This window comes from Cygnus olor, chromosome 14, assembly GCF_009769625.2.
Source record: "Cygnus olor isolate bCygOlo1 chromosome 14, bCygOlo1.pri.v2, whole genome shotgun sequence".
In the NCBI taxonomy this organism is placed as follows: Eukaryota; Metazoa; Chordata; class Aves; order Anseriformes; family Anatidae; genus Cygnus; species Cygnus olor.
In genome coordinates, this window is record NC_049182.1 from 14,528,145 (window position 1) to 14,555,815 (window position 27,671).

At 49.0% G+C, this 27,671-nt stretch overlaps 1 protein-coding gene across 6 annotated transcripts in view; it reads right to left on the minus strand.

Annotated features, from left to right (window-relative positions):
• KCNIP1 (potassium voltage-gated channel interacting protein 1) overlaps positions 1-27,671 on the minus strand; it is a 376,078-nt gene that overhangs the window by 176,360 nt on the left and 172,047 nt on the right. The window lies entirely within an intron of this gene.

Here is a 27,671-nt window from a genome sequence, read left to right on the forward strand (position 1 = left end):
GGAGGGCACGGTCCTGGAGAAGGGTGGCGCAGGGAGAGGGCTGAGTCAGGCTGCCCATGCTGTTACCTCCACCGCATCCTAACAGAGCTACAGCTGATTTATCACAGCGGCTTGAAAACTAAACATTGTTTACAAGATAGATAAAAAATTCCAGTATTTTCAGCACAGGAATCAACAAACAATTCCCCTGCTCTGCCTGTCCTCTGCCTCCCCAGTCACACGCTCTCCCCTGTTCTGCACGCAGTGCCTTTGCTGGGGTCTTGCACACCTGCCTGGTGCTCGGGTCCTTAACTCCTGCGGCGACTCAGCTGGCACCAACCGAGATGTCAGGCCCTGGACTATGCCGGTGCTCTACAGAAGATACCTGATGCATTCAGCAAAGCCTCCAGTCCCCAGGAGGTACTGCAGTCCTAAGGAAAATATGTCCTGGTCTTGGGGACTCGGTGCTCCCACCCCTCACTGGCTGCACAGCTGACGAATTTCAAAGCAGAAACCAGCCCATTTTGTATGGAGAGAGGATGCTGGAATATCATCTCACAATGATGCTGGACAAAAAAAAAAAAAAGCCATTAGCATTAAATTATCTGCTCCCAGATAATTTCCCAGATGAATCACCATAAAAGGCTCTGAAATGGTCTCTTGCTCTTTTTCTTTGCATAACATTTGCCTGTTCTCAAGACTTGAGGAGCTGTAATTCGTCAGGCTTTTATCTGCATCGGGGCATTGTTTTCAGCAGAGTCCCTGATTACGGGAGAAGTGGCGACGCCGAGTTTCGCAGGCTGGAGCAGCAACCTGTAAGCGGCGGAGCACAGGTCATGGGCCTGCTGCGAGAGGAGGGGGCTCTCAGAAGCCAAGCGTAGCCAGGTGCTAGTGATGCCCCCCCCCACTTCATCCGGGCAGCACTCGAGGCTTGCTTTCAAGATCTGTGCCATGCATTAGCTTTCGGATTCTCACATCTAATGGGATGTCAGGCAGGGAGCAGTGACACGGTTACAGTGGGTAAAAGACAATTTATCAGACTATTCTTTCCCCCAGTGTCCAAATTGTGCAGCATGGTTTCCATGCAGGCATTGCAGACGGATCAGACCCCTAAAACCACAGAGGAATGGCTTCAAGCTCAGATAGCAGAACCTGGGCCCAACTCCGAGCCTGTTCCTTGCAGGAAGCATTAAAAGCAGATTTTCCGCATGGCTCCCGGGGTCTCCAGCCCCTCGCAGGACTGGCACTGCATCACGTTGGGAAGCCCGGAGCAGAAATCCGGGTTTGTGACCACCGTTCACAGCCTCGTACACCTGCAGGCCACCAAATGCTGCATGGTGACTTGCTGCACGGTGCTGAATTTCGCCACTTTATCCCAGTGCATTGGTAGTGCCACCTGGCAGCTGCTCGCGCATCCCCGTTTCTGTGCCGTTATAAATGGATCAGAGACCTGTCAGGCTGCCAAGTGAACCATCATTATTCAAGATATCATTTAGCACATACTCCACATGGCAGTCAATTGCTTGTGTTATAATCACCTCGTAAAACTGTGACTCCATAGATATAATACCCCTGTGAGACAGTCTTTACCTGTTACATTAAACTTACAGATATTTAAAATGTCAGATAATCTTTCATCTGAATTGTGCTGCTGTCTAATGCAGTCAATCAGCCAGCTCTGGAAGCAGGTTTTCTGTTTTCAAGGAAGAGGCAGGAGGAAGATGCTTCTCTGCATTTGCTCACAAATATCTCATTTGTCTTCAGATGAGAGAAACTAATCTTGTTCTGTGTAGCCGTGAGTCCTTTGGATATTACACCGCTACCCCCGAAAGATCTTCTTTCAAAGACAAAAGAGCCTGCCAAGGTGCAAAGTCTTCTCTTTTATGTTATGTTCACTTTCAGTATTGTTTGACAACCTTCATTTTAAAGTAAAATTATTCTAAAAAAGGATAATAAATGTTTGTGCTTTTTTTCTTTTCCAAGTGTTTTTCACTGGAAGTGTTTAGGCTATCAGAGCTAGCATGGTTAGGGAGCAGAAGAGCCTGGTTTTTCATCTACACCAGCTTCCAGCGAAGACAAAGCCACTTCCCCTTGCTCCTCTTTTCTCCAAGGAAAGATGACAGGGATGAGAAATGTACATCACTGCTTCTCCAGAGCCTGGCTTCGTCTCCAGCCAGGACTGCTGATCCCTCCAGCCTCCTCTGGTAAAAAGGCACCCACGTTTCTGCAGAAGCGCCAGCACTGCCCAGGTCTCTCTACTCACGGGCAGCTCAGCAGGCAGCACCATCACACCCACACCGTCACCCTGCCAGCTGCTGGAGGAGCAGGGCTGGCCTGCAGGGCCATGGGTTGGTAGAGAAAATCTCCTCCTGTGCCACAGGCATCTGCCATGCTGCATTCCTCATGGGGCTGCACAGCCTGCTGGCTCAGGTAAGGCCACAGGCCGTGCTGCCAGCACACACCGGCACGGGCACCAATACTCTTTGAGCTGCTGGGAAAAGGGTTGCCCCAGTGCCATCGCTCCGCTGCCCGTGCATTGGCCCTGCCTCCCGGTTACTCACTCTGGTTCACTTACTGTCACCATTGTCAGTGTAGCTGCTATCACCAAACCTACCCAGAAGCTGCAGACTTTGCTTGCCTGCTCTCACAGCTTTTACCACACCTACACACTCACTTCCCAGTAACCAGGACCAAAGTGACAGCGGTAAATCTAAGCCTGATGAGGGCCAGTACTACAATGCAGAGCAAGTCCCAGTGCTCCTTTGCTGTGTTCAAGCAGAGGAGATATGCAAGGAGCAAGACACTGCAGTACTGATAGTGAGGAGTTCTGCCCTGAGCCTCTGGCAGCCGGGTAAGGTGCAGCACAACACAAACCCCAGCACCCTGCTCCCAGAGCTGCAGCACCAGCCCCTGGGCGCTTGGAGCACAGCACGGTGCTGGTCTGGGGCTGGTGCCATGGCCAAGGAGGCTCCCGCAGGCAGCAGAGCTTTTGCTCACAGCACCCGGCTCCCTGCACGCTCGGCAGGCCGTTCATTCCTCTTCCAAAGCAACAGCACCAGGAGCAATCTCAGCCTCCGCTGTGTAACTCAGTTTACTGCTAATTGCCTTATTGCTGCCATGCTGTTGTTTACATGTCATTGTTATTAAATTGGTTTGTGGGGAGCTGTTTTAATATGCTATCCTATACCTGAGTTTGTATTGCTCTGTGTGAGCATCAAGGCCAACCCCAGGGACATGTTGTACACTCTCGTCCAGCTTCTTTTCCCAGTTCTCAGAAATGCTTCATCAAGTTAAACATCTCAGTGAGGCATCTCCAGCTCAGCTCACAAAGATTTTCGGGCTTCTTAAATCATGAAAAACATTTTACATCAGCTGCAATGTGGTTGTGGCAGTACGGAGTCATAGACTTGGACAAGAAAAAGAATTCCCATGATGAGTCTCAGTCTGAAACATGGAACATGCAATTTCAGAGCACTTGGGGAAAGAAACAGAATTACATACATTTTGCACAACATCTGTGGGAAATGGCAGTCGTGGACCATCCAAATCCTATAGCTCTGCTACAGGTTCACCAACTTCAGTGTCTCCACTGAGCACACCATGCCGGAGAAGCAGAAGCAAACAGATATGTTCTTGTTCATCCAAATATTTGAGTATTAACACTATTAAAGTCCCTCATAGACACTTTGCTTAGCTGGTCATGTTTTCCCCAAGGGACACAGGAACCGGAGCCATCTCTTCAGTCACTTTTAGGCAGCAGGAATCTCTTTGCTCCATGGCATCTTTAAGCAAGAGCGGTCAGTGATGAATTGCTTTTAATACATGTATCAGCTGTGGAGAAATCATTGTGAGCTACAGGAATGGTCACCTGCCACTATTCTTGAGGGCAAGCTCTTTCTCCAGAACATTTTCATCCCACTGCAGTCCTCAGCATAGACCGCAGCGCACTTGTCCTGGCTTTTCACATCAGATATTTCTCTTTATCATTATGCTTACTTATGGCATCCCCAAAGGAAGACTTCTACAGGCTTTGATAGCCACATACCAAGTAAGTTATTCTAAAGCCCTGTAAAGTAGATGGGGTCTTTACGATCACATTGATTTTTGGTGCAGTGGACATAAATGAACTGCTAGGGCTCCCTGGGCACAGAGCTGGACACCAGACTCGAGGCTACCTGTGCCCAGCTGTGAGAGCTGCCTTCAGCTACTGCGCCTCTCCCTGGGGACAGCCGGGCCCCACCAATGATGGGAAGATCGAGGTGCCAAAGATCTGTCCTTGCCCGGAGAGACGAAGCCCATCAGTGGGGCTCCAAGGCCCCTTTGGGCTTTGTGCTACATTGCAGCCCATACACTTCCCCTGTTGCTTTACCACTTCCATGCCCTCTCTTATCCCTGACAGGGAGCTCAGGCTTGCACAGTGCCCAACAATAAACCAGCAAAACGTTAAGCACAAGGGTAGATCAAGCCCTTGAGACACTTCCAAATGCCTGTGAATGGCAAACGCATCCATAAATACCTGAGTTTATTCAGGAAGCCTCTGTAAAAACGGAGAGAGTCTGACCCTGACAGGTTACTTCTTGCAGATGGTTCCACTAGCCCAAAACACTTGCAGCTCCTCCCCGTTTCATAATTAACCACTAAAACATTTAAACTCACTTTAGATCTCCAACGTTTAGTATAAATCTCTAAACATACAAGAGATGATATGAACCTCCAATCACTTTGCCAATGAAGCAGAGGGTGCCATGCCCAAATCTCTAAGTGCGTGATGGAGATCTGAGGACATCCTCCATCTGCAGGACCCCTGCACAAGCCCCTTGCCAGCTAAGTGCCATTCCCCACACCAGTATGGCCTGGATCCTTAAATTCAAGTGCTGGAGCCCATCGATGACCTCGTCTTGGTAAAGGCAGGAGCTGACACTCCAGCTCCACTTGGCATGATGGAAGTCCCCTGAGGACCTCAGTCCCTGTATCCTATGCTGCTAGCACCGCTTCAGAGACCACGAAAGCAGGTCAAGATGCTCCTTCCCTGAAATGAAACTCGACATAAATAGCTAGCTGGGTCTTTGTCAGCAGCTCCTCGCTTCCTCTTGCCCAGGGGCAAAGCCATAAATAAGGTTGGTGCTCTCAGGAAACGTGACAGTTATTATTCAATAAGTGAATTATGGGCTCATTCTTGGAAAGGAATAGCAGCAGGCAGGGAAGGGAAGGGAAGATGGTGTTTTACTTCACAGGAGCTGAAATACCTCAAAGAAATATTAAATCCACGATAGGAAACACTGGTGAGTGCTTTGGCAACTTGCTCTCATTTTGATGTTACTGCTTTCACTTTTTAAAGGCGTTTGTGAGGTGCAGACGACACGGTAGCAGCCTGATTACAAGTGCGTTCCCCCTACAACACGCAGGGTTGGTGGGAGCCGTGGGCCTGGTGCGAGGGCCTGTGCTGCCCAGGGCCGGAGCGGGGAGCCCGGTGCTGGTGGTGCAGGCCGGAGCTAGGGGCTGGGGCTTTGACCTCGACAGACAACGGCAGGAGGCAGCTCGATGAGGGAGAGGAGCCGCGGCTGTCACTGTGCCGTGCTGACACATGGGTTTCTCTCATCAGATCTGACTTTTGAGGGAAAGCATCCAGGCAGCAGAAGGCCTGGACTGAGGGGCGGCCGCGCAGGCCGCGTCAGACAGGCCCACATGCCGACACGGGCTCTGTCTGTGGCGCCTGGTGTCCTCTCACCAGCACAAACTGATTCACCTGGGATCCACAGGCTCTGGTGTGCGGAGGTCCATTCAGCGTGAAAAATCCCTTCTGAGCTTATATCTCCCAGCAAAGCCTCGTCCCCCCCAGGTGCTGAGCCAGGTGGCGATCCCAGCAGCACCCCGGGACCATTGGAGCCCCCCGCACGGTGTGGGGCCAGGGGCACAGACACCCTCATCCTACATGCCCCGGCTCCCAGCCATGACAGGATTTGTGTTAGCAGCTAACAATTCAATGGCAGGAGCTAAAAGCACATGATATTTAAAATACCCCTTTGCAGAGATGATACGCTACGGCTTTGTTGGTCCCTCATCCCCAGCCAACGCAGGGCTGAGCTCCCGAGGAAGGTGCTATCCCATATGCTCCCATCTCATGTCCAATTAAAACCCAAGTTCATGGCTTCCAAAGCATCTCTGTAATAAGTCAAGCTGTTTGGAGAGAAATGGGCCGTGCTAAAACTCTTATTATGCGTAGAAAGAAATCAGCCAGCATAAGTGAAACGGATAGCAAATTTCCTTATGCACAGAAAATGATCATTGCTTTAGATCAGGGAATAGGAACAGATCCCAAACTGAAGATATTATTAGTTGTGAAGTGATCATTACAGAGAGACGGTCTAATAAGGCACCGCAGACAATAATGACGAGGCACAAGCTCTTGAACTAAACAGACTAATTTACACAAAACAGCTTGACAGAGAAATTAGGAAATTAGAGGTGTAGGTAAGCTATGCGGAGCACTGTCCTATTGCTGCATGCTAATTAGCATCTTGGGATTGCACTGAATCAAACGATATCAAACAACACGTATTTTTCCCCCATCAAATATGTCCTTTTTCAAAACCAGAGGCTTTCCAATAATTAGCTCGGATATGTTTCTCTTTTTACCCAGTTTTCCCTCTCCTGATTCATTTTGCAGTATTCATTTGGGTCTTCCCTTTTTGTACTTTAGTTTTTTATCTTCTGTAATTGGTTTTTGAAACAGCTGAGCCTGATGCGTGATTTGCAGCCCTCTCCATGCAAGCACAAAGACTCATGTAGGAATGTGCACTGACACATCGAAAAAAGGGGAAAAAAAAGGAGGAGAAATCAGAACAAGAACTTCCCAAAAGGCAGGCAGGCAAAAAGCATCACTCTTAACCTCCTGTTCCGTAGGGGTTTTTCTCTGGGTCTATAGGGACACACGACATGGAAGGCTGGGGACCCGTGACCCGCCTGAGCACCGTGCCGTACCCAACGTGTGGACCAGCCTTCAGGAGGACAGAGCCGCCTTCATCCTTTGTGCCCCTCTGCAAAGAAGCTCGGGCAGGTCGGTGATGGGATGTGGCTACCTGAAGACAGGGCTGGGTAGCCATGTCCTGACACAGGTGTGTGCCTAGGGCAGGGCTCTTTCCTCCCTTTCCCTTCCAGGGGTCATTTTCCTGCCTCTACCAAGTACATTTTCAGCCTTGACTAAATCTCCCTATTTTCAGTGAAATGCAGGTGGCATTCTTTTACCTTAGAAACCTCTCCAATTGCTCTGTGCTTTTCAGATGGCGAAGTAACTACAAAAAAATAGCAATGCCTGAGTCACTTGGCAGCATTTTGAAGTGCCGGGAGCCTTTCAGAGCATTATGGGGCACATTTTCCCTGAGCTGTGTCTTTTGCATCCCTGCCAACGCTCCAGTGCCTCCTCAAATGGTGACTTTGGCATGGAGCTGGGCACGGGAGTACTTGTGCCCCTGTCTTCTCACCCTGCCCGCGGGCATCCCTCTCACTCCCCTACATGCAGAAACCTGTCCCCCCAGAGCCGGGAGGGAGCCACGGCTGTTCCCATTCACAGCGCCTTGCGCTGCCTCTGGATCTATATTTCAATTCCCGTGAATAATGCTGAAGAGCTTTTAGTGGAAACAGAGAGAATTATTGATGTTAACAGTAAAATTATTTTATCTACGCAAGCCAGAGACAGCATATGGTCTATCAGGTGCATTTAGGCTGCCACAGAGATTAAAACATTTTTGTTAGAAATGGCATCTAGAGCATTACAAAGTTGGAAACAACATCCTAAATTGATCTGTCATGATAAGAAAAATGCTTTCTTCTTCCTGTTTGCCTCCTTAAACTCTATTAACGTAGTGGGAGCAGAGCTTCTGCGGCAGGCACGGAGTCAATAGCCGCGCTCTGCATGCGCCCCGTGCTCCCAGGGCAAAGGGCACCTCTGGACCCGACAAGCTTTTCCTTCCCCAAAAGAGGCGAGCACACCGTGCTGTAGTCACAGCCCAAGATAAATTCCAATAATAAAAAAGTCACAACATCGTAAGAGAACTGCCGCCTTGCTCGCAAGGGAGATAAACTGGACGTGAGCAGCAGGGGTGTAAATCAACGCGATGGGTTTGACAGATAGATTACAGGCAGCATATCCTGAGTTGCAATGAAGAAGCAAACGTACAGCAACCAGGATAAAATAAGCAAAACAACTTGGGAATTGATTTTTTTTTTTTTTTTACAGGCTGAAATGATTTAACTTCATTCTCCTGAGGGGCTGTGGATTGCTTTCACTCCAGCCTTCCCCCCTCTGCCAGCCATCCCTTCCCAAGCCTGCTTTCCCTTGTAACGATGCTGCTAATCTGCTGCAACAGATTTAGTGCTGCGGTGAGTAAATCCTCCGAAGGTACTGCTTCCAGCAAAAGAAAATATTAGTAACTTGACTCATTGGTAGAGTTTAAATATCCAGCGAGTTTGGCTTTGAGCCTGATCCTGCTGATTTTCCACCCATCCTACAGTGCAACTCCCCGGCCATGCTGGCTCCATGCTCAGGGAAAGCGCTCAAAGCCCCAGGGCCCTGCTGCTCCTGTCCTCCTGTGGCTGCCTGGGCCCTGGCCCTGCTGTGTGCCCTCTGACAGCAGTGACAGGCTCTGGCCAGCAAGAAACCTGCAGACAAGGATGGTGCCGTCCTTCAAGCAGCTAAACACGGGGCGTCCTGAGCTACGGCTCAGTGCACAGCAGTACGGGCAGTCCCAGCTAATACCAACGTGCTATGAAATGCTTTGCGCCATCTTGGCAAAAGATTTAGGTCAAAATGATGGTGAAATATATAATAGTAAAAATGAAATTCTCAGAAATTATTCTTCTGAAAGCTGCATTTTCTCTTAAGAAAATTGCTTAAATGGGAAATGCTCAGCCAGCTCTCCCAAATATGCCTTTGTTTGGTAGTATCTTGGTGCTGCTGTTTGCATAAAGGGGACCATCTTTACAGTGAAGTGCAAATCATTTCTTCTGTTTCTTAAATTCCTTTTTTATATTTTAACTCACTTCCAACAACCCCCTTCCAGACACTGACCGCAGTGAGCTACCCATGCAGAAGGCCGATTATTCCACAGCCAAATGGAGGAACAGCAACGATGAGCGCGAAGCAGCCAAGCACAGAGCGTGCAACCTCCCATAGCAAATAGCAGCTCACTCATCGAGCCACATAGCAGTTTGCAAGTATGCCGGTTCATCTGTGATGAACATTATTTCAGGCCTGGGAAGGAGCTGAATCCTTCTCAGGGAGCCGATGAGCCCTCAACAGATCCTTACTCGGGCTTGGGCACAGCAGCAGCAGGGCTGTGCGACACTCCCATGGCTGAGGTGATGGTGAAATGCTTCTCCAGAGCCCTCAGCTAAAAGCTTTAAGGTAAGTGTAGGCTGTAAAAGGAGCAATTATCTTAACTATATTTATAAGGGAGAGAAATTTATTGTAATGAGAAGTACTAGAGTAGAAATCAAAGAGCATGCAGGCTTAGCAGAATATACCCAAACCTAAAGGGACATATGCAATAAGAACTGATGCGTTTGGGTGATTTTGGGCTTTCAAAGAGGTTAAGATATCAGTGCCATCTAACACAATGGAAACACAACCTCAACCCACTTTAGGAGCAATCCTTTGGCAGGCAGCTAACTGCTGCCCAGCACCAAACTGGCCAAGGAGCCACCACAAGGAGCCACCCTATGTCCTGGACCTGCAGCCCAAGGGCACGAAGCACGGCTGAGTGCTCTGCTGGAACTGGGCTTCACCACCCACACCCATCAGCAGTACCAGTGTGGCAACCACAGTCATGCATTTCCTTTATTAATGTAATTCATAGGCAACAACAGTAATAATAAAAAGGTTTCTGCTCCCTCCTCAAGAAGAGTTTACACAATGAGAGTGAAGAAAATAAAAATCCCATACTGCAGCACCACGCAAGTTTTCCGCCCACCCTATGCAGCCCAGCAGGAACTCGGGAGCCTTCATAAGGACTAGAACAGGATTTTATGGTTCAGCTTCTGGGGTCATGCTTCGCAGCATCTGTAACAGCTGCAGGCATGGCAGCTGTTCCCCTGGGCTTGTAGCTAACGCTGTGGGGCACAGCCCCAGCCTGACACTGCACGCAGCCCAGAAAAGCCCTAACACAGGCATCTGCAATGAGCTCCACTCCCTCTGGACTCTTCCCATGGAAAGCTCACGCATCTCCACAGGGCCAGTCATCTGGGTATGAGGCCTCCAAAATAAGCCCACTGAGCTTGTCTCTGAAAATGCCTATTTTCTTCTGCGTTTTCAGAAGGAGCTTAGGGAGGTGAGCTTAACTGGGACATCTAACATTTATAAACACTTTGCTGGTGTCTGTGAGTCATCCAGACTCTTTCTCCTCCAAGGAGAAGGAAAGCATGTGATTCATCCCGCACTGAAATAGGTGCCCAAAGGAGGTGGGACGGAGACGTGCTCAGAGCTGCCTCTCTCTTCCAGGCAGAACCGAGCCTGGCTGACAGGCCCAGTCACAGCACGGAACTTTTACACTGCTAATTTATGCAAGATTAATTATGCATGATGAATTAATACAGCTAACTCTAGCCTTTGCAAATTATTATCGAACAGAACAAGGAACCAGGAATATAATCAACTAACAAAGAACATGGCAATTAAAAACTCACCTACGTTTCAAAGCGGAACTGGAAGAAGTTGAGCAGAGGACTTCGCTTGGCACCTGCAGGCAACGGGTGCCAGCCAAGGGGAGACAGGCACAGGTCTTGGGTTTGACAGCATCGACTTTGAAGCACCTGGCGTTTTGACTGGTTGTGAATCAGGTGGAAGAGATCAAACCTCAAGCTTCAGTGGAGAAATATGAAAAAGATGCTATTCCCTGAGGAGGGGCGGGTTCATAACCACAGGTAATTCAGACATGGCCTAGAGGTGCAAATGCTGCACGTCTCTTTGAACTTCTGCAATCCTGCAGGGAGTGGCAGCTAAATGCTTTCTTGCTCCGTTTTACTTCTGTAAAGTAGAACACAGATGGATTAACTCCCGGGTCTGCATTACCAGCTCTGCTCCTGAGCTGCATCCCTGTGAGCTAGCGCTCACGGCTCGACAGGGGCCCGGGCCCTCCACAGGACCTGGGGTCCCCAGGGTACAAACGCGGGCGTGAATCAGGCCCAGCCAGCTCCGCACCCACTTGCTCTGCCCACAGACCTGCTCTGCATCTTGTAAACATCTCTAGCTGAATTTTAAGAGGTCTCAAGTTCATCCCAATACAAAATTAATTCAAAGGCTAAAACCTCATTACTCTCTTTCCGTGCATGCATTCCTGCCCTTCTAAACGCGGTGCCCTGCCCCTGCCCCTCACAGCACCGGGTATCGCCAGATTAAAAGAGAACACACAGTTGTTGCTAGTGGTAATAAGAGTAACAAGATGATGATTAAAAAGTATACAGCGCTCAGTAATCCTTTGAATTGCCTTTAGGACAGTGATTTGCATTTCTGTTTAGCATAGATGGCACCAGAGTGAATAGTTATATTTTAATAGTGCTTATGCAAAACAGAACAAGGGAGAAGAATGGAGTGCAGCTCACCCACCTGCTCTGCCACCGAGAGCAGGGTGAATACTGATCACATCCAACAGCAACTGCCGTAGTGTTAAAAATGACTGCTCAGGTGAATAAATAAGAAATAATTAAAACAGAGAGACTCAAGCTTTTCCTTTCCAGATTTGGGCTCAAATATTCAGATCTCTCCCAACCTTCTCCCACTCCTTGCCACTTGCCTCCATGCCAATACCTTACATCTCAGGGCAGTTTTATTCAGTATGTCTTACCTTAATATTGAATTAATTCTGTCATATATATAGAGACAGATTTGTGAATGGAAGGAGAGATCCCCTTTACCTTCTGTGATCAATCTGAGAAGCTCTAGAAAATAAAACATCATTTTTGCAGGTGAATGAATATAGATCCTAATTATTTCCTAATTACCTTTATTTCTTTGCAGTATATCTGAGAGACTACATAAGCAGAGAGTTCAGTGCAGTCTGCTCGTGCTGCAAACACGAACAGGGCATTTGACACTCGTCAGTCACTGGCGGATCAACGCCACTAACTTGCCCTCATGTGCCAATGGCATGCCCAGATTTCCTTACAGAAAATTTCTGAACAAGAACAGACACTATCTGGGCCTGGAATACACAAATACATAGGTACTCTGTACAGGTATTTCTGACTCGGGGTGAGGAGAGTTCCCAGTTACTGCTCATGTGCATTTCTGGATGGACAGACTGAAAGTAAGGAACTTTCTTTTAAGGTGCTTCTGTTCTTTGTAGGTCCCTTTCGGGGACGGCTGCCTGTACCCTCACCATGCATCCAAAACAGCCCGGCAGCACGGGTGCCAGCACGGTACAGTGGCTCAATGTGTACGACTGATCAGGCTGACCCAGTTTTGTTTTCAGTCAGAGTCGTTTTAGGAAGAAGGACAGGTTAATTTCCTTGGTTTCCCTTTTCTTGCTTGAATTTTGGTTCAGGCTTCTCAATACAGCACAACTGCCCTCTTAATGAAAGGGAGCCAATGATCCTCCTGAGATAAAACAGCTGTTAGAAACATGAGTTCACACTTATATTCAATTTTTTCTTCCCAGATCTGATTCCAAGCCTCACACAATTAAATGAAAAATGCTTTTATTACTTTATTTATTACCTCAAAAAGGAACAGTTGTGATCAAGTGCAGACGATGCTTTTTAGATGTTACAAAGCAATTTAATTCATTTATAAACGATTTCAAACTGTCAGCACCACATTTAACATGATAATCTCAGGCTTGAAAAAGATGGATGACATCACTTGTCCCCCACCAAACGTGCATACATTATGGATTATTCCGAAGCCTCGTGAATAGGGTAATTTAAAATCATTAAAAATTAAAGAGAATGCTGCTGAAACGCAGGAAGGGCACATTTTGCTCTTGGCTCTATTGCTGCTTCCCTGCAGTGGGACCAGGGCTGGTTTATTGCACGATGAGAAGAAGAGGACTAAGGAACGCTGCTGCGGGCAGGACGCAGCACCCAGAGTGAAACCGGGGGCTGAGGATGCCTCAAGCTCTTCTGGAAGCCCCTTTCTAGTGCAGGCTCATGTGCAAGGACCTGGAGCAGGTCTGGAGGCTGCCCCTACTGTGGTCATTTACTGTTTTCAAGGAGGATGTGCCAAGAAGGTTTCAATGCAATAGCAACTTAAATGTTTGCCATTTTTACAAGCATTCCTGGGCGTATTTCATAAGAACATCGTGGTTCTCGCTCAAAGCTTCCCGTGCCTGTCCCCACAGCCCCCCTGCACACAGCGGCTGCTGTACCACTCATTACCGACTCCCTAAGTTATGCAGGTCCTGGGAATAATTAGTTTTAAATCCTCTCTTTGTAGAGCAAAACTGTGGCAAAGACCTGAAATCGCAGTCACATTATCCAAGTATTTGCGAGGCCATCCCAATAATAAAGCACACGTCCCCCTGGAGATGGTACCAACTCAAAAAGGCTTTTAACTGACATTTAAATGTCAGACTGCTATGCTGAGTATTACGGGCATTTCATTGCTCAGCCCCGGAGAAGCATGAACACATCAAAAGCTCCTTAATAATCAGCCACATTAAATGTTGATGGGCTTTGGCACCTGGAAAGGCAACTACAGATGACATGTTTAACCAGGGCTGATGGATATCCACCTGATTCAGCTGCACGAATGCAAACCCACACACATCTCCAGTAGACCACAGGGAGTCTATCAAAATAATTATTTCAAGGATAATGAGTTCGTTCTTTCAGAAAAAAAAAAATCCTTCTCCCAGAGATTCTTTTTGTTCTACTCACTGTGAGCCTGCCCTTATCTTACTGATATCCTCGATAACAACACTGAGCCTTAAGGACCAAGAACTAGTGAAAATCTGCTTTATTTGTCTTGCGGGAGAGCAGTGACTCATTGTCCACAGCCATGTGTTTGCCCAGGAGACTGTCAGTGGCACTGCTCCATTTGCAATCTGCATTTATCTGAAATGATCCCTCAGCCTAGTACACGTAATTCCAAAGGGTATGAACAAAAACCTCTCCGCATTACTACACCACCGTCCAAGAAGTTCTTAAAGAGGTAGAACATGAAGAGGTCAGGCTTCGCACACCCATCAAGGTGTCTTTCAAAGCTACAAAAGTAGGCTAAAAAAAGAGTCAGGTGTTGAAAAGAGATGTAGAAACACCACAGCCACCAAGGCAGTAATGAGAGATTTGAGATCGATGTTTGGCATTCCCAAACCTCTCCCCAGAGAGCCAGCTGTGGCTGTCAGACGAGGGACCACAATAGCGATCACACGCACAGTATTTGCTAATATTTGTTAGCATTTGTTAAAATTGCAGTCATTTCTGGGAGTAAATGTAGCGTGTCCAATCGCTAATTTTCATTTTCATTAGTCAGAGATGCGCTAGGATAACTGCTGGCCAAAATTACGCATTTCTTGAGCTCCCCTCGAGGTGCAGCCCTGCCCTGGGCTTTCCAAACACCAGCCCGCATGCAGCTGGCAGTGCAGGGGAGGGCAGCGCTGCAGCCTCACCCTGGAGAGGGACTGGCAGGAGCAGGGAGGGATGCAGGGGGATGAGCATCGCCAGCAGTTTGGGCTGCTCTGATACTCTCCGATGCCTTCTGCCTGATCCTACCTCCTCCTGTATGCCTCCTCACCTTGAGAAATGAAGAGAGGGGGGTAGGAGAGAGGTGAGCTCCCCAAAATATGCCGAGGTCTGCAGCCAGCCCGGACACACATTCCCATAGGGCCGTGGATGCGGTGCCAACCAGCTTTCCTTATTTCCCTCTCTGACACTAGCAGTCACAACCGGGCCTGAAGCCTTGCATCAAAACATGGTAACAAATGCCAAAAAGTAGGATATTATCTGAGAAGATGAGCTGGCTTTCCTGCCCATCACTAGGAGTACAAAAAATAATGAAAATATTGAATATAATTAAGACATCTAGTCTTTTCAATCTTCAGAGCTATGCAAATGCAATTTCTGTCAAATTACCAGGAGGTACAAATGTGTGCATTACTGGCTGAGGGCCGACGTGAAGATTGCATCATGATTAAAGAAGTGAGCTAGACTTGTTAGAGAAAGGGCTGAACTAGGAATTATAAAAAGATGTAACAAATGACTCGGTACCGAGCAGCTGACAGTTGTCCAAGCAACGTGTGATGCTCATCTCAGACATGGCAGAGGTGCTGGATTTAAAAATTGCCTCCAGTATTGTCACTGATAAATGATCGTATCATGACGAGCGATGAACCATGCCTCGCTGGGGATGTGAACTCCATGCATGCTCTGTTCCTTTCCTTCTATTCCTCAATGACTAATTTCTATATTTCGTATAGGATTAAGAAATTACGGAAGAGCCTTTACGGTAGGGATCATTTGGCAATAAGCACAGCTCCTGGGGTTCCTTTTGCACCTTGTTAAAATATCCTTGCATCACAATGCAGCTGAGTAGCAGCACATACAGCAGATCCTGTAGCTCTAGCCAGAAATTTAGCAAATGTAACATGGAGTTTCTGTCAATAGCGGGAGCTGGCAGTTGTCACATTGACAGAGTTAATGAAAGTCGTGGCTGGGACAGGCAGAATCCCACAACTGCCATCAGCCATCAGCTCGGTTTTGACAAGTGAGGCAGGATTATTATTTTGTACCTGTGCCCAAGTGGATAATTAAGCTGTAATCTTAATGATTACAGTTGATATTACTGAGCAGAAATGCCCAGAAGACTTACGTAAGCCATGCAAACACACCACTAGCTTTCTCCGTCCTGGCTTTCTGATGAAAATACCGCAAATGGAAAGCTATCCATGGTCATTTTGTCTCTGCTACAAGCTCACCTGCAGTCCCTGCATGAACACTTGCAGCACTCCTGCAGTCTCACCTCATGCCCCGGCTTTGTCTTTAACCCAAGCAGCGGCACCAATGGCTCAGGCCTCCTTCCAGCCCTGGCTGTCAGCCCCAAAGACGTGAGCAGGGTGCTCCTCGTGGTGCTCCATCCACACAGGGGTGCAGGAGCCACCCAGCCCTTGGCCCGCTTGGTGCTGGGGCTGCTCCCACAGGGAGGTGGCACGGGACGGGTGTCGTCGTCCCTGCCCCCGAAATAGGCAGGGGGAGAACAGCAAACACGGGTGTCTGCTGGGGAGAGCATTTGCTGCTTTACATGTACAAAGTTTGAAGGGAAACTGTGCCCTGCGGAACAGCACAGCACGCAGCCCGAACTGCTACAGCAGCTAGAGCAACAGGAGCAGGCCCTGCATGTCAACCAAGCTGGGGGGGATTCATTTTGGGGCAGATTAGGGTCAATACGGTATGTAAGTCTTTGATACCATGACTGCTAGTTCTTGCTCTTAGCTGGCTTTCTACTAAAATTACCACAGCACGTTTCAAATCTGTGCTCAGTGTAGTACAGAAAGAGCTAACACGGCGGGAGCCACAAATTTCCCTGCCTGCGGGACGCCTTCCTGGGTTTTGCACAATAATTCGTGTTCCTCTCTCTAAAATCTTGGTGGAGAAAAGTATTTAAAAGGAGGTGGGCCAGCCCCGTTCTCAGTTATACTGCCTGCAGGAAACACCCCCTGATCCATGCCTGGCATCTCCAGCACGAGCGCCGGGCTGCCTGGGGTGGGGGCGTACAGCACCCCTCCTCTCCCCCTGCCTTGGTGGGACACACCGGCTGCAAAGCATGTATTTGCCACACCTGGTAATCAACTTCATTAAAAATGCAGCCATGCTCCTGTTAGTAATACCTTCCTTTTCCTTTGGTCAGGCTAATTTTCTTTGCACTAATTCTCTTACCTCTTTTAGCGCTCCTATTTCTTTTTGCAGGAAGAGGTTTGCTCCTAAACGGCACTTTGAGACTCCCATTTCCCCAAACTGCCTTCCAGTGTGGCCACGTCGATGCCTTATTTATGGACAACCGTTTTATATTGTATTCCACACCAATAAAACGCCACTACAGAGATAGTTTATTGCTGGCTACTTTATTTATTATGATTCTGCTGTTATGGACAGCCCTGGCACTGAATTACCACTGGCTATTGGAAATCTCCTGTCTTTTTGACTGAATGCCTTTGCACAGCATTTGAAATTCCTGTTTGAAGCCCAAGAGAAAAGCCCAGCCCTCCCATTTTTCCTGTTTCTATCTATTCAGGACTACTTCAGGACTAATTAACTCAGGACTAACAAAGCTTGATAAGCAAGCTGTTTCTTTTCACTTTGCAATTCTTTAGAGTCTGTTTACTTTAACATTAGCGTATATATTTTAAAAAATAAGCTACAAATCAGTTCCAGTACTGAATGCATTCATCTTTCTTAGTTTCTAAATGCTATTCACCTTTGATTACAGCAATGCGTACATCTGACGGGCTTTGATAAAAACTGTACGTATCCAGCAGTAAGGCTGTGGTGTAGAGGCATAACATGAAGCTGCTAATACATTTTTACTCTCATAAAGCCACAATTTCAGCTTGATAAACGTGACAATCACTTACACCAACTGCAGAATATCTATTATGATTTCAGTAGTTTAACAGAATGTTTTAATTAACAGTTAAATAGAAACTCTAGCACGGTAGGCACTCAAGCGTCAGATGTAGGAAGCCCACACGTTCTGCTGAAGCCATCGATGCCCAAGTCCTGCTAACTGTACTTAAAGCTATTCAAAGTTCAACCATAAGTATTTTGAACTTTCTATTATCCTCAAATATCACTAATGACTTTTTCCTTCTAACTTTAAGGAGTATGATGACTGAAATGAATTGTACAGAGCCTGTCCGATGCAGACATAAAGCCTCCTGGTGCCAACAATGAGAAGTAATCATTATCCTTGTAATTAGAGTAGGAAACGTTTAAGTTATCTCTAGAAGTCCAGCATCAGTGCTGTAGCTACAGTACCTTGCCCCTGGTTCGATTTCACTTATTTTCATCCCCAGAAATGGGAAGAAAAAATATTGATTGCACAGTATGCTATCTCTGTTAATCCAGTTATCTATTAGTTGATCTGGACTCTGCACAACCAGTAATTTCCTGGTAGCACGAGACTAGAGAACAGCACGCAGGAGGGAACAGAAAGGCCCATCACTGTGCAGGCCCCAAGTCACTGCCTCAGACATCTCCAAGTGCAATGGGAAAGATGAGGCTGCGAGTGGTGGACACGACTCGGCACGCTGCCTAAGCCCCATTAGATGCATGGATGATATTCAAGAAAAAGGAGAATTGATTTTTACTCCATTTTCCTACTGGCACGCTGCAGGCGCCCTCCATCAGCAGCTCTCAGGTGCCGCTGTCCAGCTGCAAGCCTTCCTCCAGCACGCTGGAGATGGGAAACTGCTGCGAGGAGGCTCAGAGAGCCCCAGGTCTCGGACTGCGCATCCCACCTGGGAAACGTCCATCCTTCCAGCCTTCAGACCTTGCAGCTGACCAACAAGAGAAGGGAAGATGGCCCTGACTTCTCCCAGAAAGCAGCCTTCTGGGGGCTCTATGCATGCCTCCCCAGCACTCTCTGTACCAGCTCTGCACTTCCCGGCTCAGCCCGACCAGCCTGGATGTCTGCAGGGACACGCAGACATGCAGCCGGCCTCAGCTTTAACGCAGAGGACCATTACCCAGAGGAGGAGGGGAAATTGCTGCTGCTTAAGCTCCAGACTAACAATTCTAAGAAGCACTGGAGGTAAATAACGCTCATCTCCGCTTAGACTTTGGTTTTCAGTAAATCCCACGGAAATTTTTAAAGCACCCTGAGCTGCTCTGCGGCGTTAATAAATTCAGAAGATAAAGCTGGCGTGAGCAGCTCATCTCAAAGCCCCCCTTTCCCTTTCAGCCTGCTGAGCACCAGTCACGCTCCTGGGGAGCCGCAGCCGGTCCCGTGCCCAAGCCTCCCTTGGACCTGGTGCCATGCTGAGGCAGCAGCTCCCAACTCAGGAGGGGCTGGCAGCAAAACCAGGGGCTGCCCACACCGACAGCAGAGCTGAAACAGGCGGGTCTGGGGACTGAGGGCACCCCGGGCAGTAAAAGCTGCCTGCGTGGGTCATCGGGAAGCAGGGCTGCCCATGAGCTGGAGGCCCCCCGGGCTCCCCGTGTGCTATGTACCCGTGGGACTCGGCTGCCACAAAAGGCAGCAGCATCCCCAGGCAGTCTCAGACTCCCTAATGATCTCTCAAAATGAGTAAGATTAATGGCCAAGGCTGATAAGAAGCTAATGATTAATCTGAGGCATCAACCATCCAGATCTGAGGCTACACTAGAAGATGAAGCGGCCTGCCCGTCGAGACGGCCGCACAAGACCTGACTTACTGCGCAGCCGTACTCCCACATCTGCACGTGGCACCACTGGAAACTCACAAGAACGTTACTATTAGCTGACATTAGCACCTGTAAAGCTTTCAGAAATAATGGAAATCAGCCTCTGAGCTGACAGGGCTAGGAGGTTACAGAGGTCCTTGGTGTCCCACCAGGAAGACGCTCCAGTGGCAGAAGCTGTCACAGCTCCGCGGGACGGCACCACCCGTAAGGAAGCTCTGACAGCCGCCTGCCCTCGGGAATTTCTCCCCTGGACTCAAAAGCCCCAGGAGGAACGAAGCACTGCAAACTTTGCTGGAAGAGCATTGGAAACAGGTTACAAAAATGGAAGCCTTCCTTCAGAGTTGATCGCAGAGCTTCTGAGAAGCCGGGCTGCCTGGCAGGTCACCGCAGCAGGTGGCACCCACGCCATGTGCCGGAGCCCTGGTTTTCTTCCAACCCTGAGTTAAAGACAAGGCGAGCTTCGTGCCGCAGACCTGGGAACCAGGGCCTTAATTCACACACAGAAACCCCAAGCACTAACAGAGCACCTTGCTCCACATTGGGAAAGCTGGGGTTGCACGTCTCATTATGCAAAAGCCCCGTCTGCCTGCAATCCCTTACGATTTCTTCCCCTTCTAACAGCACACTCAGAACCGCTGCCTCTGCCCATTCAGCACCGGGCTCCGCAGGGACGGTCACCAAGGGAACTGTGTCCATGAGCCACAAGCCTGGGAAGGACACTCCCTCCTGCTGCCTGGGGCAGACACGAGTCAAGGAGCCCATGGACGGGTCTGGAGGAGCAGAAACAAGAGCAGGGAGCATCAGAGCATCTCCCTGCCAGCTCCCGGAGCCAGGTGAGCACTGCCCGTCCCGCTGCAGGGCCCCACACCGCCCGGCTCTCCCCGCTAACCCCGTGGCAGGAACCTTGGTGAGGGAGAGTCAGAACCATTAACATAATGCTGTTAACCAGCTCTGCCACAATGTATGAAAATCAGTGTTATTTTTCATTTTCTTTACAAAAATTCACTCCTATTTTTTTTGAAACTGCAGGCTCGAGGGGTCTCAGATTTGTAGCACAAACAAAAACTGACCGTATCTGGCTATTATCAGAGAGAAAGCTCCAACTCTCTCCCACAACAGGTTACAGACAATTAAGCAGATTTTGTTCCATAAACATGGATAAATTCAGGGATGCCCCACTGAGCTGCCACCAACGGCTCCAAGACCTGTAACCAAACCTTCCCTACGGAGCTGTCAGATTTAACCAATATTTGCTGCAAATCACCACTTCACCTTATTACCCTGTTAATTGCGGGAAGGAATTCAGCAAGAAGGGATGAGTTTAGGAGGAGGAGGCTGTAGCTGGGTGTTGTACTCCCCAACACAAAGAGAGGGAACTATTCTTGACACAGTGCGTGTCTCTGCTCTTTCAGCATTTGCGTAATTATAGCCGAGCCTTTTGAACATTCAATGCATCTCACGGAAAATGAGACATCCACATATTGTGGCTTAATGAAAAGAACTGAAGGAAATGTACCAAATTATTGGTTAACAGGCAGCTGCTTCATAAATGCTTGCTCCCATCTGTTTTCTCTTTCTCCTTATATCAGCTCATTCAACCCAACGCCTGTAAAACGCTGAGCCTGATGTTTCAGGGCATCTCAGTGCTTACGGGTGGCTCCCCGCGTGGTGATACGGGGACAGCCAGCACCCAGCCAACACCGAACACCACCAAAATGAAGCACAAGCACTGTGAGGCGATACAGAGGGCAAGGCTAACAGCTGCCAGCATGGGGTCCAGTTCTCCCTCATTTCCATGAGCTGAGCGATTCGAGCCACGTTAAGTCAATGCCCCGTTCAGAAGCGCCTTGCAGAAGTCACTCCTACAAGAGTCATCAAAGCAAATACTTTGCCTGGAAGACCGATGGCATGCAGAAAATTCCCAACAGCACCGCCAGAGCAGGCTCCTTCTGCTCTTCTGTGAGACCGCAGGTGTTGGCCACCAGCAAGGACTGCTGCGGGACTTACAGGGCCAATGCTCTGACCCACTACAGCCCCTTCATTTGCAGCTTTTCCAGCAAGACGAGCAGCAGCAAATGGATGTGGCAGCATAGGCATGCACCAACCTGTCCCAAAGATCTGCCATGGAAACCCTGGTGCAGGAACAGCTTGGTGGCTGGAGACTGCTATTCACATTCTCTTTCCCCTCTCACAACAAATTTTGGCCGTGGACAGGTTTGCTCAGCATTGGGGTTGTCAAACAGAGCAGTGGATGGTGGCTGCTTTGTGTTAAACAACTCTGACCTCAACAAGCCCCTTGAGAAGCATGCCTCGAGCCAGGCTGCGCACCGCTGGAGGAGGACAAGACTTCTTTTCCAGCTGTGCCCTGCTGGGGAGCTCAGCCCAGGGCTGGGGTATCACCAACACTCATTCCTGCCCCGCTCAGCGAGCCAACAAACCTGCAGGAGCAAACAGGTGTGTGTACTTGTTTGATTAGCTTTTCCCCGAGCAAAAGGAGTGATTATATTTTCCTTCATTCCAACTAGAACTGCTGTCATAAAATATTCAGCTCAAGCCATCCAGTTCCACATTATAATTACCTGCCAAAAATTGCTAACAGATCTGCTTCTGCCATCAACACGAAGTTGGCTAATCCTCCGGGAACCTCTTTTTAATTAAACACCTAATATAGTATGATAAACATTGAAAATATGCACTGCTCCTCTATTAAGAATGCGGCTTGATTTCTGAAGTGCACCTAATCAATTCAAGTGTAATATTTACTGTGGCAGCAAATCTTTAGGGTTTAATATTTCAGGTAAAGGTTGCTTTAGTTATTCTATTAGGGAAGGAATGAGTAAGCACAAATAAAGTGCAAAACCTCAATTTGGCTTGACTGTTTACTCGAGCCTCAGGTCTCCCTCCTGAGCTGCTCGCAGCGACCCAGCACGAGTCCGGCGTGCTCAGCTCTGCACCTTCGCCGTCCCCTCCTGGCCTGCATCGCTGCTTTTCTGCGCTCACAGTCACCTAACCTCCAGATGCAGGGTCCCGCTTTGGACAACATGGCAGGGGCTGTAAATATCTCACGTGAACCACGTGAATATTTACGAACCTCTGACCGTAGCATGCCCGCCTCTTCTTTCCTTTGGTGCGTCTTGGTCTCACAAAGCACCAATGCTGTTACCACGATCTCAGTGTCAGCAGGGTCTGTGTGAACTCTCCGTCATGACCTAATTTTTATTATTTATCTACTTGAAAGGCTTGGAATGTATGTCTCTACCTACAGTGGAAAAAACTTCACAAATATTCCAACTTTGCGGGTCTTGCTAACGAAGCTGCTGTCTTCCGTTTGCGTGACGTAGTGGGCACAGGTCAAGGGTACGGTGTTGGGCGCCTTGCCCTTGGTGCCCAGTGGTGCGGGGACGTCGCAAAACAGAGATGTGTAACCTCCTGGTGTCAGCACCAGCCTGGGGACATCCTCTCCATGCCCTCCTGGAAATAGCACTGAGGCCAGAGGTCCCAGAAAGCAGCCAGAGGTAAAGGATTTCAAGGAACGAGCAGCACAACCCCTGGCGACAGGAGGCAGCCACCACAATTCAGACAGACCATCTGGAGGAGTTTATACTAAAATCTTGTTTGCTAGTGATGAACGTAGCATGACAAACAAAGCCATGAATTTCTTAAAAGCCAGAAAGCCAGCGTGGTGAGGTGTTGAACAAACAGCAACGCTAGGGAAACTGCCCGTGCTCCGAAGGCAGTTCGCTCGGTGTAACGAAAGCTGCTTCTGAACGAAGGGGAGGCGCGATGGGGGCTGACCTGGGCTCCCCGAAAGGTGGCACCGCTCACTGAGCGAGGGCGTCCCCGTTTGTCCTAAAGGTCTGAGATGGATGGAGTGAGACTACCTGCTGTCCTCTGACTGGGAAACCCAGCTCCCAGCCGGGTGGTGGAATGAGGTGTTTTCCACGCACAAGTTCATTTCACAAGCCATATTGTCCTGACGTTTCCTAATCAAGCTTTCCATGCACCTGGAGACTGTGAAACAAATGAGGCTGAGAAATCCCTCTCCTCTCAGCTACTCCAGAGCAACCCGCAGAGCAGGCGCTTTATGGAGTGTGGCAAAGGCAGGTGCTCATTTTGCCGGAATAGCAAACCTCCGGGGCTTAAGCCGTAGCTGACACGTCCTGTCTGGAACAGGATGTTTCGTTACAGCACTGCATATGCTCCCGTAACAAGCAGTATCTTTCTTTTCTCCTCATTTGGAAGAATGAGCTGCAGAAGCAAATCAAGCCGTCAGGGAGATGCGGGCACCTCCCCTCCATCAGCAGCTAAAGCCCCTGGTTTCTGACTCACTTCTCAGGTGCACTCGTGCATCTGGCACTGAAATCAATGAGACCTGATCGTATGGATCCCAGTGCAGTTAGGGATAAGCTGCAATGATTCTGAAAAAGCACCAAAATACCGTGAGGCCAGGGAGTCTCTGAAATGACGTTCATGTGTTTTTCTGTAGTCACATCAAGGAGCAGCCAGCCGGTGTCCCTCAGCCTGGGCAAACCGTGCAACAGAAGAGCACCCAGTAAGGAGAACAAAAATGGATAAAAAGAGTTTTTCTCAAGGAAAATATATTAGCACAGCATTTACATGCAATTTTTTTTAATTCAGATTTCAACTCTTGCACAATTTCTCCCAAATGGGACTAAGACAGGCTGGCCTGCAGTCAAACAGGAGCTACTGCACGTGTTCAGCAGAGATGGGCTCATCTCCTCAAACAGCCCCTTCACAGGTGCCAGGTGCTAAATGCCAGAAAGCTTCGCAGAAGGACCCATGCTGATAGAGGACACACGATTTAAATTTGCATCGTGCTTAGCAATATTTGGGCACATATTGGCTGGGAGTCTCCCCGGACTGCTGCCCTGCTGGAGCTTGCTCACAGAAGTGGCAGCTACGGGCTGCATTTGATGCCAACTTCAGCGCTGGGAGGGCAGGGACCCTGCGGGACATCCCCTGACTCCAGCCCGGCCCTCGGCATTGCCACAGCCGTGCCAGGGTCTGGCAGGGCGGGTGGGTGGGCAGCGGGACTGCCATGCTTCATGCAGTACGTGACCAACCTGAGCAGCGTGCAATGGATCGTCGTGTCACCCTGGTATCGGTTCGGTTGGCTGCATCAACCTGAGCCTGGCTACGCCACCCTTCTGGTTCAGTGGGTGTAAGGAAAGCCATGGTGTAAGGAAACCCATGGTGTCTGCAGCTGTCACCAGCTCAAGGCGAAATCGTGTCAGCTGTTCAAAAGCGCCCAGCATTTAGTAACAAGGACAGAAGGATCCATCAGCCCTCGCTATGTCCAGAGAAGTCTTTGCAGTTCTTTCTGTATTTAAGGAAATGGGCAAACAGGGAAGATGTACATGCAAATTAACCCTTCAACAATTAACAGGAAAAGAAAAAAAAAAAAACAAACCACAGAATAAATTAGGTAATGCAATGAACAGAATCCCCCCTGTTCTCCAAGCACCAAAACCCTGAAACCTCGATTAGGTTCCTTTCAAGTTTCAGCCAAAGACACCAATACTTGTTTTCCTGACCCAGTTGGCTGCACTACGTTACCAGTCCAGCGAGGGCTATGCAAACCCACCGACATGATCCTGCTGCTGCATGTGCCGTGCCAGACAGCCGCTGTCCCACGTGCCACGGCAGTGGCTGTGTGCCTCCTGCCGGCTGCGCCTCCAATGCTACGCGAGCTCGTGGTGAATCAGAGCTATTTGCAGCTACCAGGTGTTGACTGAGGGCAACAGGAAAATCCCTCCCAAACCAATAATAATTCAAAGGACATTTTTTTTTCCCCCCTAACAACTGTACTTCTCCAAGCCCAAATGTGAGAATATTTTCTACAGGAAAGCACAAAGGAAGGCAATACCTGGTTTTACCTGAGCCCTTCTCTCCAACTGTGTGTGCCAAGTAAGGAGGCAGCCGGTGTCTGCGGGTGGCCCACCCCACATAAATCATATACAAACGATGCACAAAGTGGCATTCTCTGCTCTTTTGGTCCAGGATCTCGTGCTGCCTTTTCCTGGCAAAATAATGCTGACTTTTCTACATTAAGACAATAATCAATTATTTAAATCGTTTGTGTAAAGTGAGGCATCAGCAAAAAAAAAAAAAAAAAGGCAGAGAGGGAGACAGAGGTTTTAACTTTTTCCTGCCTGCAGTCAATGTCTCAACAAAACCAAACCCACGAGCAGCCCCGAAGGACTCAGACCTGCGGAGCTCGCCCATTCCTGCGGCAGGGCCTCCCTAACCAAGCTGTGCTGCAGTGTGAGGCTGCTGTCAGTTAATTAGCCCAGGTCAGGTTGCGAGAACAAGCTTCAAAATGAAATTTTCATCAAATTAACAGGTACGCTACAACGGGGATTACAGGATACACCTGTCATCAGCGGCAGTCAAGACAAGACAGCTGAGCTTCTCCAGCAAAACAGCACTGGTACCGCTCTCGTGTCCTGTAAGAATGACCGAATCCTGCTCATCCTTACACCTCGGGTATACCTACAGCACAACACAGCACGGGTCCAGAAGCAAATCAGTCACACAAGCACCTGAAGTGCTGCTGTGGCTTTTAACCACCAGGAAAATAAACGCCCCGTTGCTCGGGTCCTGCCTTGGTGCCGCAGCCCGGCAGCGGACCCGTCTGCTTAAAACCACTTCGGATCCTTCCCGCGAGGCTCTCCCTCTGCAGCACCATAATTTACACACGGTGCAATGAACAGCTAATGGCCTGTACAGACAGTGAGCAGGGTTTCCATAAATTCACTCACACCGATTGCTGCTAAGCGTGACGTTTGGCTCAAGATTCCCCGCAGCTCCTGATGCCTTTGGGGGGTCCCTGCCCTGCCCAGGGCAGCTCGGCCCGATCCTGTACAGCACAGCCGAAGGGAACTCCTGAAGCTGCTTACATGGCTGTGCCTCCTCATTAAGTGTTTTGAAGTGCTCATTAGATGTTTTTTGTCAACACTGCTTTTTACAAAGAAATCCTATTGCTACCCTGGCTGCCGTGGCTGCTGATGAGCGCCTTCTGGCTGGCCGCCATGGGCCCTCACCCCAAGGAGCTGCCGCGACCTCTCCCCACCCCATTCCAGCCTCTGCCCCATTCCCAGCAGTGCTAACTCCCGACCCCACTGCTCCCCAGCACGACTATCGATTCTTCCCCAGCTGACATGAATGCCAATGGCCCAACCGCAGCCCAAGCCAAGTTTTTCTGTTTCTTGGAGCAAGTTTGTTGTGGTTTAGCCCGGCTGGCAGCCAAACACCACACAGCCGTTCACTCAACCTCCCCCCTCCCTCTCCGGGATGGGGGAGAGAAACGGGAAAGTGAAGCCTGTGAGTTGAGATAAAGACAGTTTATTAAGACAGGGAAAAGAATAATAACAATAATAATAATAATAGTATTAATAGTAATAATGTGTACGAAATAAGTGATGCACAATGCAATTGCTCACCACCCGTTGACCGATGCCCAGCCTATCCCCGAGCAGCCGGCCCCCCCCTCCACCCCGGCTAGCCACCCCTATATATTGTTCAGCATGACGTCAGATGGTATGGAATACCCCTTTGGCCAGTTTGGGTCAGCTGTCCTGGGTCTGTCCCCTCCCAGCTCCTGCTGCATCCCTAGCCTGCTCGCTAGCAGGACAGAGAGAGGCTGAAAAGTCCTTGGCTTGGTGTAAGCACTGCTCTACAACAATTAAAACATCAGCATGTTATCAGCGCTCTTCTCATCCTAATCCAAAACATAGCACCCTGCCAGCTACTAGGAGGAAAATTAACTCTGTCCTACCTGAAACCAGGACAAAGTTAAAACTGTTGGGCACTATACAGATCTCAAGCACCTCTCTTCAGTCAAGTGAAATATTAAAGCCGAACCTAATTCAGCGGCAGGCAGTAAGCTTGGGGGGCCCTGCCTTATCTAATTTGCTATCAGCTGCAGCAATCTTTGCTATTAATATTGCAGTGAAGACCCTGTCAGAAGCTTAAATTCATCACTTCGGTGTGGCCATTCAGGGAACGTGTACCAGAAGGAGGGATTAAAACCCCTTCTTCCCTCTTCAGCCTCTGCTCTGAATTTTGAAACCCCAACTGCAGAGCACAGCCAGCATAACAACAACCACCCCAACGGCGTGCAAGGCGTGCTGCCCTCAGAGATTGCTGGTAAATGCTCAACAGAGCTCAAGGAATAGGTGGGGGGCTCTGAGTGCTTCCAGGAGCAGCTACCCAATGTAGGACGGGAGTTTCGGTGGTCCCTGGTCACGGTACAGACCCAAAGGAGAGAGGGAGACCAACTATCGCTCCCTTCTGAGGGATAA